This window comes from Chiloscyllium plagiosum, unplaced genomic scaffold (assembly GCF_037043375.1).
Source record: "Chiloscyllium plagiosum isolate Xiang-an unplaced genomic scaffold, Cpla_swu_hap1 HiC_scaffold_48, whole genome shotgun sequence".
NCBI classification, from domain to species: Eukaryota; Metazoa; Chordata; class Chondrichthyes; order Orectolobiformes; family Hemiscylliidae; genus Chiloscyllium; species Chiloscyllium plagiosum.
Genome location: NW_028270186.1, coordinates 13,614,773 through 13,638,344, shown reverse-complemented (window position 1 = coordinate 13,638,344; position 23,572 = coordinate 13,614,773). Strand labels below are relative to the sequence as shown.

At 42.4% G+C, this 23,572-nt stretch overlaps 1 protein-coding gene across 3 annotated transcripts in view; it reads right to left on the bottom strand.

Annotated features, from left to right (window-relative positions):
- Positions 1–23,572, bottom strand: part of LOC122543140 (tetraspanin-15) — a 181,360-nt gene that overhangs the window by 4,932 nt on the left and 152,856 nt on the right. The gene's annotated exons all lie outside the window — the stretch shown is intronic.

The following is a 23,572-nucleotide window of genomic DNA, read 5'->3' as shown; positions in this document are numbered from 1 at the left end:
GATTTGTTTTTCATACACAGGCGTGGAGACAAGACTTTACCTAGCATATAATTTGTTGCTTCATTACATTTTGTTTTCGTTCAAAGCTATTCTCTCAATTCAAGAGGCATACCTTTGCAAAATGTGGAAAAAAAAAGGCCTGGTATAAATGTTTCTTTCTTCTTCTCAAGCCAAGCAAGAAATTAAATCATCTGTTTTCAGCTTGCAGGCTGTGCTGCTCCCACAAAGCAAGCTGGACAACATAATACATCCACCCACCATTGGCACAACAGTTAGGGGAGGCATCTGCATGAGGAGAAAGCCTAACCTTCTGAGAAGTCATAGTTCAAACATACTCTGCTCACTATCCCAGCCCAATAATTGAACAAATTTTCAAGTTTGTCACTACATGTATTTAGAAATAACGTAACACAAGAAAAAGTCCTAATTTATCATCCATCAGACAATAATCCAAATGACATATAGGGAGGAAATAATCATGACTTGGTAATATTGCTGAATCACTTTTATAGATAAAATTCGAAAGGGGGTAAGGTGTAAAGTGTAATATAAGAGAAAGTGAGGACTGCAGGTGCTGGTGATCAGAGTCGAAAAGTGTGACGCTGGGAAAGCACAATAGGTCAGGCAGCATCTGAGGAGCAGGAGAGACGATGTTTCAGGCATAAACTCTTCATCAGGGATGTCCCAAAACCAATCTTACAAACATTCATGACCTTGTCATAATAAGTCATCCCTGACAAAATCAACTTTTCCTGTGACATTTTCCATCTTCGTGTAATTACATCTGAATTCCCTTTCTCTTCTGTTAAAACACTGCAAAACTTTTCAATTCCACTGAGATATATTTATAAGCAATGATGTGGTGATCACACAAATAATTCAGTATGACATTTTTTAATTGAATACCAATGAAAAAGTATCAGCATTGATTTCATTAAATGCATGCAGAGGCTTAGCTTACCAAGGTATATGGAAAAGTACAAAGAAAGGAAAATAAAGCATTACTCAAAGCTTTTAATTTTAGTCATCTCATCATGCTCATTACTGATATTTTTGATTGAAACATTGGTAAACAATGGCGAGATAAATCTGGAGGAGTTCTCATGTAGCCACAGGAGATTACATCCTGAGACTTAAGATCTGCACTTGACAGAGCTAATTGAAAGTTAAGACAACAATGAATTACAAAGTGGTATGATCTACAGAAATGTAGAAACTTAAAAATGCAGGAGACTTTTTGCCCGATTGTGCCTGTTTAATTCCCTGAATGATTCTTAGAAATGTTTCCCACATCCCCTTCTGGTTTTTAACTCTGTAAGCTTTTTAACCTCAAGTTGCTGTCTAACTCACGTTTTAAAATAAGTCAGTAGTCAGCTTCTGTTCTGAAATGTCCAACAGCCAGAGAAATCAGGCCTGACAGAAAAGTGGCCAAACTAAACAGCAGTAAGCAGCAATTGGCTACACAGAACAGTGGAAACCAATGTCAAAGGGGTTACTAAGATTCAAGGTGAACCAGTTACACCAGCCCAAGGTTTTGTATTGGATAAATGTCGATCAGACGTTCTTACATCTTGACTGCCCACATATGTGCACTTGACACCTCCCAGCATGCCAACAGCGAAGAGTGAAGTTGCAACCCCATTGGATGACTTAAATCCAGCTCATGTCCCCATTGGCTGAAAGCCACTGAACATTCTGGAACAGATAAGAACACACATCTGGATGCCAACCCCTCAGTGAAGACTCAGAAAAGACTCGTAGGGAAGACGTGCAGTAAAATATGTGGTGAAAGACCATGTGGCAACCCAAGAAGACCTGGGGAAATCTGCCTTGACCTCTGTGAGACCCCCTTTGTGAAAGAGAGCAAGCCCTGTCTCAAAGAGGAACAAGATTCCAATGGTCCAGCTCATACAAGTGGATTATTGTAGTTAATATCCTTTCCCAGAGCGATAAAACTTGGTCGAGAGTAAATACTGTGGGAATTTGGGAAGTGCTCACAGAGTGTTCAAATGAGGAATATTTTGTGAAGGAAATTGAGCTGAACTGCAAACCAAATTCTATGCCCCTGTGTCTGCCTCACTGACAAGACCACTTGGGTAAAGTGTTTTTAATATATAAACTGGTCGAAGTGTCCAAAGCACAGACAACATTGTAGATTCTGACAAAGTGGAAAACTGACTTGAGTGAAAATATTTCTTACCTTGCCTCTACAAGTCTAGCTTATGTTCCTACATTTTTAAATTCATGACTTCTCATTAATGCCCCACTCGCCAGAGAAGAAAGCTTTTCTCGACTATATTATCTAAACTATACCTTAGGAACATCTTACCCTTCGTTCCAGCCAACCTTCTTGACCATAACTATTCATCATTGAAATTCCTCATCCCTGGAAAAATCTTGGTAAATGCCCTCTGCACTCTTTCTGAAGGGTTTTTATCTTTCCGCAGGAGTAATGTCCAGAAATGTCTACAATATTCCAGCTGGTGTTCTACCAGTAAGTTTTGTAAATCTAACATTATCTTTTTGTATTTATGTTCTATTTGTCTCTTTATGAAACTCAGAACCACCTCATCAACTTATGCTACCACTTTCAAGAATTTTCTTAAGATGATAATTTTCTGCATATTTACACTTCAAAATCGCTCTATCTGTAATATACTGTCTTTGTCAACCAAAGTCAATCACTTCAAACTTCACTGCATTGAACTCAATTCACCATACTTTTGCATGTTTCATGCAGATTATGTTTCTTGAAGTCTCCAACAGTCTGCTAATTTGCCAATCTTTATTCTAAATAAAAATTTTGTAATGCTCTTTCACACACCTCTGTCTAAATCATTTGTAAAACGGAAGCGATCAATAGAACCAAGGAGCCAAACTGACCTTTGTCCTTGTTTGTAAGGTACAATTTTGCATTGATGCCACTACTTTCTCTTTAGTTCCTTGGGATTTCACTTTCTGAAAAAGCCTCCTGTGTGACACTTTGTAGAATGCCTCTGAAAATCTACACACACATCCACAGCAATACCTTGGTGAAGTATGTCCATTATCTCATTAAAGAACTCAATCAAATCAGTCTAACATTAACCTTTAACAAATCCTTGCCAGCTCTCAGACATACAGACCTGTGAGCCTGTTCTGCCAATCAATAAGATCAAGACTGATCTGTTGGTGTTTCGAATTCCATTATCCCACCTACCTCCAATAACAAGGAGCAGGTGTAGGCTGTCTCAAGCTGTTCTGCCATTTATTAAGATCATGAGCTGATTATAATCTCAAAAGCACATTTCTGTCTATCCCTAATAACTGTTCACCTTGTTGCTTAACTCGAATATCTCTGCCTCCACTTTAAAATTACTCAGGGACTCGGCTTCACCACCTTTTCAGGAAGAGAGTTCCAAAGACCCACGACCCTCTAGAGATCCCTTTTCTCATTTCTGTTTAAAAGGACCACTCTGATTTTTAAACTCTGACCCTGAGTTCCTGATTCTCCCATATCCAACACTTGTCAGGACTCTTCAGGATCTTGCATCTTTCAATCAAGTCACCTTTGACTCTTATAAACTCTGGACAACATAAGCTTAGCCTCTCCAACCTTTTCTCATAAAACAACCCATCCATTTCAGATATTAGTAAATAGACCTTCTCAAAACAACTTCCAATGCATTCCATTTTTTCTTACTTAAAGTGAATAACATTGTATACAGTATTCCAGATGAGGTCTTATCAGTGCACCATATGACTGAAACCTACTTCTGTATTGAAAATGATAACATTATATTGAACTTCCTATTTATGTGTTGTGCCTGCATGCTAAGCTTTTCTGGTTTACGCACTCGGAAATCCAGATCACATTGCACATTGGAGTTCTGTAAACACCCATGTCACAAAGCTAGTCCCTTTTTCTTTCTAAAAGCTGTTCCTTGCTCAAGAATACACTGTTCTTGATGTTTTTCAGAGGAGTAATAAACCAGGCCAGGCTCCAATCAGTCTGGGTTGGTACAGAGATTGAAAGGATTTTGAGAGGCCTTTTATTTGTATGTAAACAGATGAGACTTCAGGCCAAAGTGATCATGTATTAGAAGTGACCTGTATAATGAAAGGAGAATGGTCAGCTTTCTAGCTCTAGCTGAGCAGTTTTAGTTCAGTCTTGAACTTGTTGGAAGTTCAACAGTGAGCTGTGTGAAAGCTCTCTCTCTCTTTTCCTGCCGTTCAACTTCAACCTATAAGTATGTGTTCCATTTATACTGGCTTTTAAAGGGAGTTTGCTTATTGGGACTGTTGTGTATATTCGGAACAGCATAATTAAGTCTAGTTGGATAGGTTGAGTTCTGTAAGGGTTCTTTATTCTGTTTTTGTGTTTCATAGTGTAATTTTATGAATTAATTTTTGTCTGTTGTAAAATCTAGTAGTCAACCTAGCTATCTTACTCCGGGTAATTTTCACTGTACACTTACCAAAACAAATTGCAAAGTTATAGTCTGAGCTTCCTGCTTTAGAATGTTTTGAGTGGTCTGGCCTAGTCCATAACACTCATCATTTTGAATACTTTTTAAAAATTCTTCCTACCAAATTTAACAATTTCACAATTTCTCATTTTCAGTGGCATTTGCCAGGTTATTGCACACTCAGATAACATATGTATAATATCTTTTTGCAAACATGTGTTCTCTTTACAACTTATTTTCTTGCCTATCCTCTGCACATTTGGCAATCAGACCTTCAGTCTCAACATCCAAATCACTTATCTAAATTGTAAACAGTTGCGTTTTCAGCACTGATCACTGTGGCTGTGTCTTATTACATCTTGCCAACCTGAAAAAGACTTGTTTATTCCTACACTCTATTTCTTGTGAGCCAGCCAATCCTCTTTCCATTCCAATGTGCTCCCCGCTACAATTCAAGGTTTTGTTTTTCACGCAACCCTTTGAGGTGGCGCTTTGTCAAATACCTTCTGGAAACTTTTGATCCCCTTGCCCAACAACAATCTATGTCCACATTCAATATCTGCATCTCAACCACCTTCTGAGGCAAAATGTACTAACATCCCACATCCTTCTGAGGGAAAAACCTTCTCTTTATTGCTTTCAAGAAGGCAGCCCCTAATTTTATAACAATGCCTCTTGGATCAGGACTCATCTACAAGAGGAAACATTCTTTCCACATCCACCTTGTCAAGACTGTTCAGGATCTTATCCATTTCAATCAAGTCTCCCTTCATTCTTTTAAACTCCAGTACAAACAAACTCAGTCTGTCCAACCTTTCCTGATAAGACAACCTGCTCACTCCAGGTATCAATCAAGTAAACCTCCCCTGGACTGCCTCCAATGCATTTACACGTTTCCTTAAATAAGGAGATCAAAACTGTGCAAAGCCTTTAAGATGTTGTCTCACCAATGCCCTATATAACTGAAGCATAACATTCTTATCTTTCTGTTTAATTCCTCTCATAATAAAGCATAACATTCCACCTGTCTTATTTGTCATTTGCTGTGCCTATACACTAAGTCCTTAATTAAGCATGTTTTCCAAATGAAAAATTCATTTGGTCTCTGATAATGATTTTCAACAACTTCCCCACAACCAGTATTTGGCTGAGGGCCTGTAGTCTCCCTTTTCTTGATTAGTGGCATGACATTTACAACCCTCCAGCCCTCTCACACTACACCTGTAACCAATGCAGATTCAAAGATTGTGATCACTGACTTTGCTATTTCTATCTTTGCTTCTTTCCACCAACTTGACTGCATTCCATCTGAACATGGTGACTTATCAATTTTCACCATTGCGAATTTCTTTACCTCCTGATAGCCTGTCTATCACTTCATGCTTCTTTTCTCTTGTAACCTCCACACCATTATCAATTGCTGGGGACCAGATGCCAATGTAGACCAGCAAGCACAGGGACACTGGGTAATTGGCATTTAGTGGACAGAAATACACATAGAGTCACGGTTGTACAGCATTGAAACAGACTCTACGGCCTAACTCATCTGCTCCAACCAGACATCCTAAATTAATCTAGTCCCATTTGCTAGCACTTGGCATATATCCCTCTCAACCATTCGTAATCATAGAGTTCAAAGTTTGTGCGAAGATTTGTAGCTCGGGTGCTCGTTGTTGTGGTTCTGTTCGCCGAGCTGGAAGTTTTTGTTGCAAACGTTTCGTCCCCTGGCTAGGCGACATCATCAGTGCTTGGGAGCCTCCTGCGAAGCGCTTCTTTGATGTTTCCTCCGGTGTTTATAGTGGTCTGTCCCTGCCGCTTCCGGTTGTCAGTTTCAGCTGTCCGCTGTACTGGTTGGTATCCAGGTCGATGTGTTTGTTGATTCCTAGAGGCATGGCATTCATCCACAAACTCCATCAACAAACACATCGACCTGGACCCAGTATACCAACCACTACAGCGGACAGCTGAAACTGACAACCGGAAGCGGCAGGGACAGACCACTATAAACACCGGAGGGAACATCAAAGAAGCGCTTCGCAGGAGGCTCCCAAGCACTGATGATGTCGCCTAGCCAGGGGACGAAACGTTTGCAACAAAAACTTCCAGCTCGGCGAACAGAACCACAGTAATCATAGAGTCATAGAGATGTACAGCATGGAAACAGACCCTTCGGTCCAACCTGTCCATGCCGACCAGATATCCCAACCCAATCTAGTCCCACCTGCCAGCACCCGCCCCATATCCCTCCAAACCCTTCCTATTCATATACCCATCCATATATCTTTCCCCTCTCACCCAAAACCTATGCCCTCTAGTTCTGCACTCCCCGACCCCAGGGAAAAGACTTTACCTATTTATCCTATCCATGCCCCTCATAATTTTGTAAACCTCTATAAGGTCACTCCTCAGCCTCCGACGGTCCAGGGAAAACAGCCCCAACCTGTTCAGCCTCTCCCTGTAGCTCAGATCCTCCAATCCTGGCAACATTTTTGTAAATCTTTTCTGAACCCTTTCAAGTTTCACAACATCTTAATGATAGGAAGGAGACCAGAATTGCACGAAATATTCCAAAAGTGGCCTAACCAATGTCCTGTACAGCCGCAACACAACCTCCCAACTCCTGTACTCAATACTCTGACCAATAAAGCATACCAAACGCCTTCTTCACTATCCTATCTACCTGCTACTCCACTTTCAAGGAGCTAAGAACCTGCACTCCAAGGTCCCTTTGTTCAGCAACACTACCATTAAGTGTATAAGTCCTGTTAAGATTTGCTTTCCCAAAATGCAGCACCTCGCATTTATCTGAATTAAACTCCATCTGCCACTTCTCAGCCCATTGGCCCATCTGGTCCAGATCCTGTTGTAATCTGAGGTAACCCTCTTCGCTGTCCACTACAGCTCCAATTTTGGTGTCATCTACAAACTTACTAACTGTACCTCTTATGCTCACATCCAAATCATTTATGTAAATGACAAAAAGTAGAGGACCCAGCACCGATCCTTGTGGGCACTCCACTGGTCACAGGCCTCCAGTCTGAAAACCAACCCTCCACCACCACCCTCTGTCTTCTACCTTTCAGCCAGTTCTGTATCCAAATGGCTAGTTCTCCCTGTATTCCATGAGATCTAACCTTGCTAATCAGTCTCCCATGGGGAACTTTGTTGAACACCTTACTGAAGTCCATATAGATCACATCTACTGCTCTGCCCTCATCAATCTTCTTTGTTACTTCATCAAAAAACTCAATCAAGTTTGTGAGACATGATTTCCCACGCACAAAGCCATGTTGATTGTCCCGAATCAGTCCTTGCCTTTCCAAATGCATGTGCATCCTGTCCCTCAGGATTCCCTCCAACAACTTGCCCACCACCGACATCAGGCTCACCGGTCTATAGTTCCCTGGCTTGTCCTTAGCACCCTTCTTAAACAGTGGCACCACGTTTGCCAACCTCCAGTCTTCCGGCATTTCACCTCTGACTATCGATGATACAAATATCTCAGCAAAAGGCCCAGCAATCACTTCTCTAGCTTCCCACAGAGTTCTCGGGTACACCTGATCAGGTCCTGGGGATTTATCCACCTTTAACCGTTTCAAGACATCCTGCACTTCCTCCTCTGTAATCTGGACATTTTGCAAGATGTCACCATATCCAGCCAGATGCCTTTTAGATGTTGTAATTGTACCAGCCTCCACCACCTCCTCTGGCAGCTTGTTCCGTACACATACCACCCTCTACATGTTTGAATAAAGTGCTTATTGATAAGGCAGTTTTTATAGCCTCTGTACATCAGAACCAGTGAAGTACTATTACTGTTCTCAGGTAGTTTGGAGGGCTCAATGTCGCAAGCAGGGCTGGGTAATGGTAAAAAGTAGGGTTGGGATGAGAAGCTAAAAACCTGGGGGATTATGTTGAAATGTATGGGACAAGGACAAGCAATATCAGGCTTTCAATATCAATACACTTTCCTCATCTGTTGAGAAATAGAATCATTTACTAACTTATTTTGCAGCAAAATGTGCTCAGAGCCACAGACATTGGCTGGGAACTGGGAGCAACTTGCTGGTCTGCCTTTGTGGACAGCCTGTAACAACAGCTTGACTACAAAACTAAAGGACATAAAGATAATTAAAACGCTTCTGAAGAATTCCTTATAACAACTCAATAATTCAGCAGATTTCATTAACTTCAGATTCCATCCACCCATAAACACATTTCAGATTTATGCGGTTATAGCTCGCACTGCCATTATGTTTGAACCATCATTTTTTAATTAGCTTTATTTTTCTGCCAAAGACCAAATTCATTTTGTCAATTCTAAATATTTACTGTGTTCTTTTAACTGCACACAGAGAGTTGAGAGTCTAATTAGCACTTCTGTTCTTCTGGGAATTATTGATTTCAGGGCGTACTGATACAATGTCAGCTTAACTTTCACCATGTATATTTGTGGCCATCCATTTATTCACTATCAGTAACCCCCAAACCTGACCAAGTACCTGACAAAAATGCCTAGTCATGAGAGGTGAACCTTGGCAGTGAGTACCAGTCTGTTACTAGCCAGCAGAGGGCATCACAGTCAGGATTGCCAGAAAATAGGTGTCATGGGACAAGAATAGGAAGCAGAACCAAGGAAGGCCATAGCTTCAAAGGTTCAATGCAATGTCTCAATGTAATGACTGAAATCAGGGTTTAGATCCTAGTATAGAATTAAAGAATGGACATTACTGGTGTGCACTGCATACCACTACACCTCCAAGCCCATTCTATCCCATTTACAAAGACTGAAATCATACACAGGACTAAAGAACTCTGTTCTGATCTGTTGAATTCCTAGATAGCCTAATGAAGACAAATAAGCTATTGTCACAGAAGATATCTTGATGACTTCAACTTAAGTCTTCTAGTTGAAACAGATACAGCAAGGGAGCTTTGTGCGAGGGCAGAAAGGTGTCTGAAAATGACAATGCAGTCTAAGAGACTCTGGGCCTCGGGTGTCCTCAGCATTAACTTTGGATTACATGAAATCCCATGGCATCAGTTCACAAATGGGCTAGGAAACTTCCTGCTAATTATCACTGATCATCCTCACCCGACCCCATGCCCACTCACGAATCAGCACTGTTTTATATTGAGTGTTATTTGGAAGAAGGACTGATGGGAATAAGAGAGTAGAATGTGTGGGCACTTTATCAAGAGTGGTTCAGCGTCATCATACTGACTGAAGAGTCAAGTCCAGTCTGAGACGGACAGACTCACAAGTTCTATCCAAGTCACATTACCCCAACTTGAAACAATATCATTGTTCCTTCACTGTCACTTGGTCAAAACCCTGGAGCTTCATTCCAAACAGGACAGGAGAATTAACTTCACCATACAGATTGCAGTGGTTCGAAATGTGACTCACCATCATACTGTCATGGGCATTTAAGGATGGAATAGATAATATTAATGAGCATAGTTAAATAAATAGGAATTAGGATTAATGTTTGAGGCTTGCTCTGTCTAAATGACTCCACTGTTTTAGACACGGTGATCAAATTCTGAATTTGTGTCTTGTGTTTTTAGATTCTCTGACATGAGATCTGATACACAAATTGATTGAAAAATGACATTACACTAACATATTACTTAAAAACTGAAAATGTGTTGCTGGAAAAGCGCAGCAGGTCAGGCAACATCCAAGGAGCAGGAGAATTGAAGTTTTGGGCATGAGCCCTTCTTCAGGAATGAGGAAAGTGTGTCCAGCAGGCTAAGATAAAAGGTAGGGAGGAGGGACTTGGGGGAGGGGCGTTGGAAATGCGATAGGTGGAAGGAGGTCAAGGTGAGGGTGATAGGTTGGAGTGGGAGTGGGGGCAGAGAGGTCAGGAAGAAGATTGCAGGTTAGGAAGGCGATGCTGAGTTGAGGGTTGGGACTCAGACAAGGTGGGGGGAGGGGAAATGAGGAAACTGGAGAAATCGGAGTTCATCCCTTGTGGTTGGAGGGTTGCTAGGCGGAAGATGAGGCTCTTTTCCTCCAACCGTCTGGCGATGGAGGAGTCCAAGGACCTGCATGTCCTTGGCAGAGTGGGAGGGGGAGTTGAAGTGTTGAGCCACGGGGTGGTTGGGTTGGTTGGTCCGGGTGTCCCAGAGGTGTTCTCTGAAACGTTCCACAAGTAGGCAGCCTGTCTCCCCAATATAGAGGAGGCCACATCGGGTGCTGTGGATGCAGTAAATGATGTGTGTGGAGGTGCAGGTGAATTTGTGGTGGATATGGAAGGATCCCTTGGGGCCTTGGAGGGAGGTAAGGGAGGAGGTGTGGGCGCAAGTTTTGCATTTCTTGCGGTTGCAGGGGAAGGTGCCGGGAGTGGAAGGTGGGTTGGTGGGGGGTGTGGACCTGACGAGGGAGTCGCGGAGGGAGTGGTCTTTCCAGAACACTGATAGGGGAGGGGAGGGAAATATATCCTTGGTGGTGGGGTCTGTTTGGAGGTGGCAGAAATGACGACGGATGATACGATGTATGTGGAGGTTGGTGGGGTGGTAGGTGAGGACCAGTGGGGTTCTGTCCTGATGGTGGTTGGAGGGGCGGGGCTCAAGGGTCGAGGAGCAGGAAGTGGAGGACATGCAGTGGAGGGCATTGTCGACCACGTCTGGGGGGAAATTGCGGACTTTGAAGAAGGAGGCCATCTGGGTTGTACGGTATTGGAACTGGTCCTCCTGGGAGCAGATGCGGCGGAGACGAAGGAATTGGGAATATGTGATGGCGTTTTTACAGGGGGCAGGGTGGGAGGAGGTGTAGTCTAGGTAGCTGTGGGAGTCGGTCAGTTTATAGTAAATGTCCGTTAATGCTTTGGATCCCGTGACCTTTCTTCAGAACTGATAGTTGCTGAGAAAAAGGCGGTGCACAGGAAGGGGACAGGAGCCAAGAATAGGAGGTGTTGGAGTCTCGAGAGACAGAGAAAAACAGTTAGGTAAAAGTTAGCCTGGGAGAATGAATGGCTGCTGATGGCTGACAATGGGTTGTTTGTTCAAATAGCCCACGTGATGTGGGGGTTGGGATAAAGATGTGGGAGAAGGTGCATCAAGCCCTAAAATTATTGAACACTATATTGAGTCAAGAAGCCTGTAGAGTTCCCAGGTAGAAAATGAGGTGATGTTCTTCCAGCTTTCACTGATCTTTGCTGGAACACTGCAGCAAGCCTGATACAGAGATGCTGGCTCGGGAACATGGTGGTGTGTTGAAATGGCAGGTAACCTGAAGCTCAGGGTCATTTTTACAGACAGAACATTGGGGTTCTGTAAAGGGGCCGCCCAGTCTAAATTTCATTTCCTCAATGTAGAGATGATCACACTGTGACTAGATTGAGTGAGGTACAGGTAAAGTGCTGTTTCACCGAGGTGTGTCTTGGGCTTTGAGGACGGAGGAAGTAAACTTGCAGATGTGACACCTTCCAAAATTCCATGGGAAGGTGTCTTGTGGCTGTGGGGAGATGTTGGGAGTAGAGGAGTGGACCATTGTGTCCTGGAGGGAACAGTCCCTGCGGAAGGCTGACAAGGGAGAGGAGGGGAATATGTGTCTGGTGGTGGCATCCTGATGGAAGTAACGGAAATGGCAGCTCAGGATCTTTTACCTGTGGATGCTGGTGGGATGATGGGTGAGGACAGATCGCTGTTGTGGGAGGTGAGGGCTGAAGTGCGGAAGCTGGGTCAGACCCGGTTGAGGGCCCTGTCAACTATGGTGGAAAATCCTCATTTGAGGAAGAAGATGGACATTTCGGAGGTCCCTTGTGTTGAAGTTGGCATCGTTGGAACAGATGCAACGGACATAGAGGAACTGGGAGAATGGAATTAAGGAGAGGTCAGGATCTAGATGTATTATTGCTAGACTATTAATGCAGAGACCCTAGTATTATTCTAGGGTCTTGGGTTCGAATCCTGTCATGGCAGATGGTGGAATTCAAATTCAAGAAATATCTGGAAATAGGAGCTTAATGATGATTATGAAACCATTGTTGATTGTCAGAAAACAGAATCTGGTTCACTAATGCACTTTAGGGAAGGAAACTGCCGTCCTTGTCTGGTCTGGCCTACATGTGACTCCTGACCCACAGCAAAGGGTCTTAACTGCCCTCTGGGGTAATTAGGGATGGGTAAGAAATGCTGGCCTATCCAGTGACACCCACATCCCACGAATGAACGTATATATATATATATATATATATATATGTATATATATTTTAAAAAATACACTTTACAGGAAGCAGGTGTGAGGATGTGTAGTCAAGGTAACCAGTCAGAGACAGGTTCAAGACTAGACAGACCAGGTTTGAGAGAGGGTGTTGGTTCAGTGGTAGTGGGGGAGGAGCTAGTATAGAGAGCAGTCAGGGAGTTATCAGGAGAGGTTAGAATAGAGAGGGACGTGACTAGGTAGGATAGAGGTGGAGGAGTCCTGCTTGTGTGCAGGAGTGAAACTGAGTGGCAGCTGAGTACAGGCAGGGCTCCAAGGGGCAAAGGAGCAAGGTTTCTCAGTACCTGGTGGGGTCATGACTCAGTTTAGCCCCTTTATAATTGGGCACCTAATGTTAATTAGGGACTATAAAACCAGTTCTTTACTTGGTGGCTCTTAACTTTACTTCGATTCCAGCCTGCGTGGAGTTTGCACATTTTCCCCACGTCTGTCTGGGATTCCTCCCATAATCCAAAAATGTGCAAGTCAGGGTGGATTAGTCGTACTAAATTGCCCATTGCTTTCAGGGATGTGTAAGTTAGCTGCATTAGTCAGAGTAATAGGGTAATAAATGTAGAGTAATAGGGTTGGGGAATGGGTTTGGTTGGGATACTCTTCAGAGGGTCGGTGTGGACTTGTTGGGCTGAATGGCCTGTTTCCACACTGTAGGAATTCTATGTATTTGTGGGAGTCAGTGAGTTTGTAGCAGGTATCAGTGGCCAACTATCCCCAGAAATGAAAACAGAAATGTTGAGAAAAGGGAGGAGTCGGAGATAGACCAGGTGAAAGTGAGTGTAAGGTGGAAAGTCGAAACAAAATTGATAACCTTTTCCAATTCCGGACAAGAAACAAAAGCAGCACAGAAGATGTCATCGAAGTACTAGCTAAAGAATTGTGAGTGGGTACCCGAGTAGGATTAAAACAAGGAATGTTCCACGTTCCCCACAAAGAGACGAGCAGAATGGGGCCAATGCAGGTATCCTTGGCCACAGCTTTGATCTGAAGAAAGTAGAAGGATGAAAGAGAAATTGTTCAAACTGAGGACAAGCTCAGTGAGGTGGAGGAGGGTGGTGGTGGATGGGGATAATTCAGGCCTTTTTTTCCAGGAAGAAACGGAATGTTACTTTACATTTATGATGGGAATGGACTGAGTGGACAAAGTTAAAAATCACACGACACCAGGTTATAGTCCAATAGGTTTATTTGAAAGTACCAGCTTTCAGAGCATTGCTCCTTCATCAGGTAATTAATTGGTGGGGCAGGATTTGTGTCTTATGATCCTACCCCACTAGTTACCTGATGGAGCAGTGCTCCAAAAGCTAGTACTTCCAAATAAACCTGTAGCACTATAACCTGTGTGATTTTTAACTTTAGGTTTGGCTTTTGGGAAACTGAAGACTTTTTCGCCCAGGCTGATAATGGTTAACGATATTAAAACAAATAACCTGCATAAGAATTTAATTCACCATATGTGTAAAAATGTGCTTGTTTCCCAACTTGTTTTAAATAATGCTCACAGTTGAAGAAAAATTGCTTCATTGATCAGGTAAGAATCGAAAAATCAAAAGTTTTCTGTTCAGGCTTCCGAAATAACTTCCAGACACCCAGTCCCACACTGGACTGGCCAATGGGATGGTCAGCATTATCTCATGGTAACATTTTCATCCACTGAGTCTAAAGCATAAGAGTTGAAGACCTAGTTCAGAAACCTGGGCACAAAGTGTAGGCTGACGATCCAGTAAAGCACTGAAGGATTGCTGCATGTGCCACCTGTTGGATGAGGCTTTCAGATGTCAGCTCGTGCTGCTGTGCAATCTCTTGGGAACAACAGTAACAGCCATCCAGCACCTTTAAAATCACACGCTGTCTCAAGGTAATGCATGGCAACACTGTCAAACAAAATCTGGTCTTAATTCACAAAAGGCTGTATGACAGTAGATAGGCTTGGGCTTCATGAGCATTTTTAAGGAGCAGGTGGAAATAGAGATGCTTCTGGAGGGAATTGCAGAAGCCTCATTCAATAACGGCACAACGTTACTGCATTCAACTTGGCTGCTAGATTTCCTTACTTGCATCCATGGCAACTGAAATAACTTTACAGAGGCTGGTATCCCATCACCAAGTCGCCCTTTATTTCCACCCTCTATGACCAATGTCCTCAACACTGATCCAGCTTCCTCAGAGTGAGATCTCAGAGTGTCAGAATGCCTGACACTTCTTTTATTATCTGTCAGCCAGGACTCCCTGATTAGACCAGATTAGCAGTCCCAATCTGGGAACCCACATTCTATTAGCTCCATCTGGCTGACCTTGTTACAATCACTATAATTGCATTTCAAAAATATATCATTCATTGAAACTTTAGGATATCTGAAAGTGATGAAAGGTGCTTTAGAACTGCAATTCTTCCATTTCTTATGAATCAGATCAGATTGAGTTAATGTAGGCAAAGCCCATGAAATGTATTCCAAGATACGAAGTCGCAGACTGTTTTTATTCCATTTGTTTTAATGAATAAATGACAAGAAAACAGATGGTGATTTAATATCTGCTGACAGGAGAACTGCACAACAATGCTCTCAAAATGATATTCAAATGAGCAGTTAGCTAATTGTTAACTATTTACTGAAACCATACAATCATTACTATGATTGGCCATGATTTGTGATCTGTAACTGTCCCACTTAATTGCATCAGAGAGCTCATTATGCAGTATGACTATCGCTAATTATAACTCCTTTTGTTGTGGGTTTCAGCTCAAAATCAGCATGAGAATCTCATTCAATGGGGCCCATCTGCAGAAATGTTGACCTGCGTTATGTTTTGGGCTCCAGGTGGTGAGCCAATACCAGACTCAGTGCCCCCACAGCAACTGGACACTTAACAACTGACAAAACTGAAACTAATATGGTGTGGTTAAGATTTCAATTCTTCCTTCCCACTTGACATCCTTATGTTTGCTATCAGTTTCCATCCCCTGCTTCCTCGGCTAAAAGCTGTGACCAGGTCCCTGCACACAGTTTGGCTGGCACCTCTGATATCTCACCGCCATGTGAATGCCAACAGTCTTAGCAAGCGGGGAATTACAGTTTTACCTGATCCTCTTTTTAGCCTGCCTCCAGCCATACAGGTCCTCTGCTTATATATGCGTTTCGTTCATGCAAATTCACTGGAAAGCGATTGACGAATTGGGGACACTGTTTCTAAAACACAAACTTTTAAAGCATGTATTGGTTACAACATATTTTAAATGGTGCTGCTATTATGTGATCTACTTATAACGTGCTTCTTCGGTTGGAAAAACTTTGAACTATCCCAATACTGTAAAGAATTCTCTAGAAATGCACATTTTTCTCTTTTCAATCCGGACAGGAAGAATCACAGATGATCAGCATGAGGTTTGGGCAATAAATACTGACCTTGCCAACAATCTCCACATCTCTTGAATGAGCTTTGCATTTTAGAAAAACCATACAATAACTGTCAGACAGGGAGTATACGCTCTGGATATTGGGTAAGGACGGGGTTGGGTTGTGATGCCTCATCAGAGGGATAGCCTGCTTACAGTGAGCAAACGTGGGCCAGGTTCTGCGATGGCGCTGACATCATGTCTCTCTGTGGGGAAGGAGAGGTTAACCTAAAAAGACAGAAGTCAGCCTCTGGGAATGGTGGTGGTGGGTGGGGAACACAAACAGGCTCAAGCCAACTTGTGGGAGACGTTTTGAACATTTCAGACGGCGACAAGCTGAATGTCAATGCCAGATGAGTTTGACATTTAAGAGGAAAGAAAGTGATAGATGAGAAGCAGGACATTTTAAGCGGGCAGTTTGTTACACACAGCAGGGTTACTTTCTGGTCTTTGAACAAAAAAAAACAAATGATGACTTCAGGTTTAATTCACCCTGGAAAAGACAACACAATCTCTTTAAAAATATCTTGTTGGGAATGAGGAAAAATCTTTATCATGTAAAGAGTATATGACCAAGGTAAGATGATTAATGATTGGAGTCATAGAGATGTACAGCACAGAAACAGACTCTTCGGTCCAACTCATCCATGCCGACCAGATATCCTAACCTAATCTCGTCCCATTTGCCAGCACTTGGCCCATATCATTCTAAATCCTTCCTATTCATATACCCATCCAGATTACTTTTAAATGCTGTAATTGTACCAGCCTCCGCCGCTTCCTCTGGCAGCTCATTCCATACATGCACCACCCTCTGTGTAAAAGCGTTGCCCCTTAGGTCCCTTTTATATCATTCCCCTCTCACCCTAAACCTATGCTCTCTAGTTTCCCAGCTCAGGGAAAAGATCATGTCGATTTATCCTATCCATGCACCTCACAATTTTATAAACATCGATAAGGTCACCCCTCAGCCTCCAACACTCCAGGGAAAACAGCCCCAGTCTATTCAGCCTCCCCCTATAGCTCAAATCCTCCAACCATCGCAACATCCTTGTAAATCCTTTCTAAAGGTTTTCAAGTTTCACAACTTCCTTCTGATAGGAAGGAGACCAGAATTGCACACAATATTCCAAAAGTGCCCTAACCAATGTCCTGTAAACATGACCTCCCCTACCTCCTACAGGAGAAAGTGAGGACTGCAGATGCTGGAGCTCAGAGCCGAAAATGTGTTGCTGGAAAAGCGCAGCAGAATTACTGAAGAAGGGCTCATGCCCGAAACATCGATTCTCCTGCTCCTTGGATGCTGCCTGACCTGCTGCACTTTTCCAGCAACACATTTTCGCCTCCTACCTCCTATACTCAATTCTCTGACCAATAAAGGAAAGCATACCAAACAACGTCTTCGTTATCCTATCTACCTGCGATACTGCTTTCAAAGAACTATGAACCTGCCGTTCAAGGTCTGTCTGTTCAGCAACACTCCCTAGGACCTTACCATTAACTGTATAAGTCCTGCTCTGATTTGCTTTTCCAAAATGCAGAACCTTACATTTATCTAAATTAAATTCTATCTGCCACACCTCAGCCCATTGACCCATCTGATCAAGGTCCCATTGTACTCTGACGTAACCTTCTTTGCTGTCCACTACTCCTCCAATTTTGGTGTCTTCTGCAAACTTACTAACTATACCTCCTATGTTCACATCCAAATCATTTATATAAATGACAAAAAGCAGTAGACACAGCACCAATCCTTATGACACACCACTGGTCACAGGCCTCCAGTCTGAAACACAACCCTCCACCACCACCACCCTCTGTCTTCAACAATCAAACCAGTTCTGTATCCAAATGGCTAGTTCTCCTGTGTTTCATGTGATCTAACCTTGCTAACTAGTTTCCAATGAGGAACCTTGTCGAATGCCTTACTGAAGTCCATATAGGTCACATCTACCGCCCAGCTCTCATCAATCCTGAATGTTACTTCTTCAAAAAACTAGCATCTACTTTTACTTCAGAATTAATGATTTTCACAGAAGAACAAGAACCTATCAACTGAACAGTCTGTCTTAGCTTTTTTCACATGAGAGGCCAAGTACACCTTATGGATGCTGTTAACAAGGAGAACTAAAGAATTTCTTTCTAGAAGACTTTTGCAGCTGAAGTTTAGGAACAGAACCAGTCTCAACTTTTTTTTATTTGTTCATGGGATGTGGACATCGCTGGCTCAGTCAGCAATTCTTGCCCACACCTTATTTCCCTTGCTTCTGCCCAGCTCTGTAGCCATAGTATTTACATGGTTGGTCCAGTTCAGTTTCCTTTTATTATTCGCTCATGGGACATGGATATTGCTGGCTATTGCCCATCCCCAGTTGCCCTTGAGAAGGTGGTAGTGAGACGTCTTCTTGGACTGCTACAGTCCATGTACTGTACAGTAATCCACAATGTCCCTGGGGAGGCAATTCCAGGACTTTGATTTTGCCACAGTGAAGGAATGGTAATATATTTCCAAGTCAGGATGGTGAGTGGCTCGGAGGGGAACTTGCAGTGGGTGGTGTTTTCATGTATCTCCTGTCCTTGTCCTCCTTGGTGGAAGTGGTCATGGGTTTGGAAGGTGCTGTGAAAGGATCTTTGGTGAATTTCTGCAGTACATCTTGTAGATTGTACATTCTGCTGCTACTGAGCGTCAGTGGTTGAGGGAATGGATGCTTGTGGATGCAGTGCCAATCAAGCGGGCTGCCTTGTCCTGGATGGCACAGAGATTCTTGAATGTTGTTGGAGCTATACTCATTCAGGCAAGTGGGGAGTATTCCATCACACTCCTGGCTTGTGCCTTTTAGATGGTGGACAGCTTTTGGGGAGTAAAGAGGTGAATTAATTGCTGCAGGATTCCTAGCCTCTGGCCTGCTCGTGTTGCCACTGTGTTAATGCAGTGAATCCAGATGAATTTCTGGTCAATGGTAAGCTCCCAGCTGTGGACAATGGGGAATTCAAAGATAGCAGTAGCATTGAACATTAAGGGGTGATGGATAAATTCTCTCTTGATGAATATGGTCATATTTTGGAACCTTTATGCTCCAAATATTACTTTCTACTTATCATCCTGATACTAGATATTGTCCTGAGCTTGTTGCATTTGAACCTGGACTGCTTCAGAATGTGAGGAGTTGCGGATAGTGCTGAATATTTTGCAATCATCGGTGAACATCCCCACTTCTGACCTTATGATGGTGGGAAGGTCATTGATGAAGCAGCTGAAGGTGGTTGAGCCTAGGACCAACCTACGGAGATAGCCTGGAGCTGAGATGATTGACCTCCAACAACCACAGGCATCTACCTTCATGCTAACTCTGCCAGCGCCGAGTTTTCTCCTGATACCCATTGACTCCTGTTTTGTCTGGTCTCCTTGCTGCCAAACTGGGACAAATGCCTTGATGTCAATGGCAGTCACTCTCAGCTGCCTTCTGGAATTTAGCTCTTCTGTCCATGTTTGGACGAAGAATATAACAAAGCCAGGGGTTGAATGGTCCTGGCAGAACCCAAACTGGGAGTCAGAAATCAGGTTATTGGCTGACAGCACTTGTGATCCCTTCAGTCACTTTACTGAGTGCATTGTGAGTTGCATAAAATGATGAGATTTTCTGGGAGCATTGAGAGTACAAGCAGACATCAGAGAGGCAGCAGATTCTGAACTGAGGGAAAACTGCTTGACAACAACATTCTAATTGGTTCCTGGCCAGATGACTATAACCTGTGTGGGGCCAGTGCAGCAGACAGCCATGCAGGCTGCAAAGCATCAAAAATCTCTAGCGCTCTGTGTCTCTCTCTTATGTTGGAATGCAGTATTAGAAAGCCTCCAGACAGCTCAACTGTCTTCTACTCACCTTTCTCTGCAAATCCCCAAGGAGGAAGAAAACATCTTCATACACAATAAATAAACAAATTCTCATTTGAGATTCTCAAGAGAGCATTGGTGTGCAATGACTACAGATGGGAGGTGGAAGGCCTGGAAAAATGGTGCACTGAGAACAACCTAGCTCTCAATGCCAGCAACACCAAGGAACTCATTATTGACTTTCGGCGGGATGTTACTCATGCCCCCCCTACACATTAACAGTGCAGAGATGGAACGAGTGGAGAGTGTCAAGCTCTTGGGAGTGGTCATCCACAACAAGCTTTCTTGGACTCTTCATGTGGACACACTGGTTACAAAGGCCCAACGTCTCTTCTTCTGCAGGCAGCTAAGGAAATTTGGCATGAAGAAAAATACCCTTGCCAATAGGTGCGCCATCGAGAGCATTCTATCTGAATGTATCACTACCTGATATGGCAACTGTACCATTCAAGATCGAAGATGGTTACAGAGAGTGGTGAACTCGGCCCGGACAATCACAAAGGCCAACCTCCCATTCACAGAATCCATCTACCAGGCCCACTGTCAAGGAAAGGCCACCAGCATTCTCCAAGATCCATCCCACCCTGGCAAAGTTTTTCTACAACTTCTACCATTGGGGAGAAGGTACAGAAGGCTGAACACATGCACCAGCCGGTTTCATAACAGTTTCTACCCTACTGTTGTTAGAATACTGAATGGACTCACAAACTCTTAACATACGCCTGTACCTGTGTTTTTGTTTTTGCCGCTGTTTACCTATTATTCATTTATGCTACTTAACTTTGTGATCTGCCTGTATTACTCACAAGACAAAGCATTTCACTGTGCCTCGGTACACATGACAATAAATTCAATTCGATTTAATTCAGAAGTGAAAAGAATTGAAAGGAAGATAACCAGAACTCAACGAATTCTTTGGTCCAGACAAGTGCTATTGTACTGTTCGGTAATTTCCTTTTTCTTTTTGCACCCTTCATATCCACATCTTTTCTGTCTTTGAATATTTGGCTATGAGTGAAAGGATGAAATTTAAGAGGTAGAGTTTACGTTATAGCATTATAAATTCATAATTAATATTTCCTAATTGCCTTTGGTTAAAGACAATTTGTTTTTAATAAACAGTTATTTTCTTGTTAATTGCAGAAATCTGGAGAGTGCTGTCTTTTAACCTGAATAATGGACATTGAAGTCTTCCACCCAGCATCAGTGTTATCTCCAAGTGACATTTAACATGAAACTTGACATTTGGGGTTTGGGGTCGGGTGGGAGTTCCCTACATTTGTTTGACCTAATGCCACTAAACTTCATGGGGCCTGGAGTCAATGCTGAGGACTCCAAGGGTGACTCCGTTCCAACTTTACACCACTGCATCATCACATCTGGTGGGTCAAACTGCTGGCAAGACATGATATCCCAAGGGATAGTGATGGTGGTGGTTTGGACATGGTCGGTCAGATACAATTCTGTAAAGAGAACTAAGTCAGACTCTTGCTTGCCCAGTCTGTGGATAGCTCTTTCAATTTGGTACAAACATCCAGATGTTGGGAAGGGGGACTTTATAAGGTCAACACGGTTATGTGGTGCCGTTGTCATTTCCACTGCTCAGCTTGATGCTGGGTGGTCCTTTCAGTTTGATTCTGTTGGTGAAGCTTTGCAACGGTGATTAAACAACTGAAAGTGTCTTGGTCTCAGGTCACATGATGGCAGATTTCCTTCTGCAAAGGTGATGGTGAACCAAATGTGTGCTTACATGGTCGCTGTTTGCTAGCTTTTAACTTCCAATGGTTTTTTTTGATATTAAGTTCAAATATTACTATGATAGGAGTTGAATCCATGTCCCTAAAACATTAGCTTGGGATTCTCCATTTTTGGCCAAGTTCAATGACACTACCCCACTATGTAACTCCTAGTTGGTCAGCCAGGAGCCTGCTCTGATCAGATCTTCTGTGGAACAGACAGTGTGGAATATGAATTGCAAAGCAAGTTTCTTTTTTCTTTAAAGGGAAAGGGCTGAGAGTGGGAATAATTAGCTAGCTCTATTAAGGCGACAGCACAGGTTACTGGATGGATGGCTGTGTCATTCTATGAAAAATCTGAAGATGTCTGTCAGAGAGAAAGGGAGAAAAATCTAAAATTGTGATGATGGTCCCTCCACGCCAAAAGGCATTTGAAAACTTGGTGAATTACGTCATTTATAGAGTACATTTCTAACTAATGAAATTGAAGGATTTGAATGATTAATTGAAATCCGCAGTGGCAGCTTGGACAATTGATTATTGGTTTTCATTAAACTGTGACAGAATGACATGCCTGCAGAGCATAACTAAGATAACTTCCTGTTCAATGTTCAGATTATATCTAAATGCATGAAATTCTGGAATTGAGCTGCTTCCACATGATCTTTTGATATTCTTCAGTAGTTGATACCAACTTATGTGTTTATGGGGATGTCACTCACAATAAAGTGATAAGTCTGCTCATGTTCCTACCCTTTGTTTTCGATATTGTTAAAACTCCAGTGAATACACATACTTTAATATGGAGGTGTAGACAACTAAAATCCTGTACAGTTCAAATGAATATAACATCGACAACAAAAGTCATCACAAACTTGATATTTACATTGTGTCTTTGAGGTTGCAAACATCCCTCACAGTTCAGAGGAGCAAACAACCAGCAAAATGAGCAATTATGAACAAAAGTGGGCCACTTAGCTTCTTGAGAAGTGAGTACGTTTCTAAGGTAATTAATTGGATTTGGTTAATTAACTAGTTGGGCTGATAATATGATGGATATAAAAGCAAGGTTTATTTTAACTTCTGCAGTTCTGGAAAAATTGATTGTGCCCCATCACTGGGTTTACACCTTTATCAATTGATAAATTGCAGGTTCAAACAGATATTCTTTTACGTGATTATACTTGGCCCAAGGCAAGCACCATTTTGAAGTAGGTATCAGTGAGAAATAGCAGCTGAAGTCTGGAATACAAATACTAATGTGAGCTGAATAACTATCAGAGTAAATGAGATATTGTTTTAACAGGAAAAACTGTAATAAAACCACTGACGCCATCAACAATCACACATCATTCTGTTTGATGCACTGCAGTGAATTCTGCAATTCTATAGACATTTACCCATTCAATGTCAGATGCAGTCCTAAACATTCCTTCAGCAGCCATTTGGTCTTTTGCTTTTCCTTCAAAGTAATTAATATAATCGGTCTGGCCTGTGGAAGCAGAGTAAAATCTCCACACACAATTATATTCCAAAGATATTGGAAATTCTGCCCATTTTGCTGCAGGCTTTTTTTTTAAACAGTTTTTATAAAAGTGCTGTAAAATATAATATTTGACTGCAAGGATTCCTTGACAGATTGTTCTGACTGGAAATGACACCAATTAGATCCAAATTTTATCAGATATTAGGTGTCTGTGAAGAATAAAAATTGAAAATGCTCTCCACTTACAAACTCCATAAATTGCTTTGCAGAAGTGCCACAGGATGAAGTTGACTAAAAGGATGGCATAAGCAATTTTAAACTAAAATTTTAAAAAGGTATTCGATGAGTGTTTGAATGGGAAGGATTTGCTGGTCTGTGGGGAAAGAATA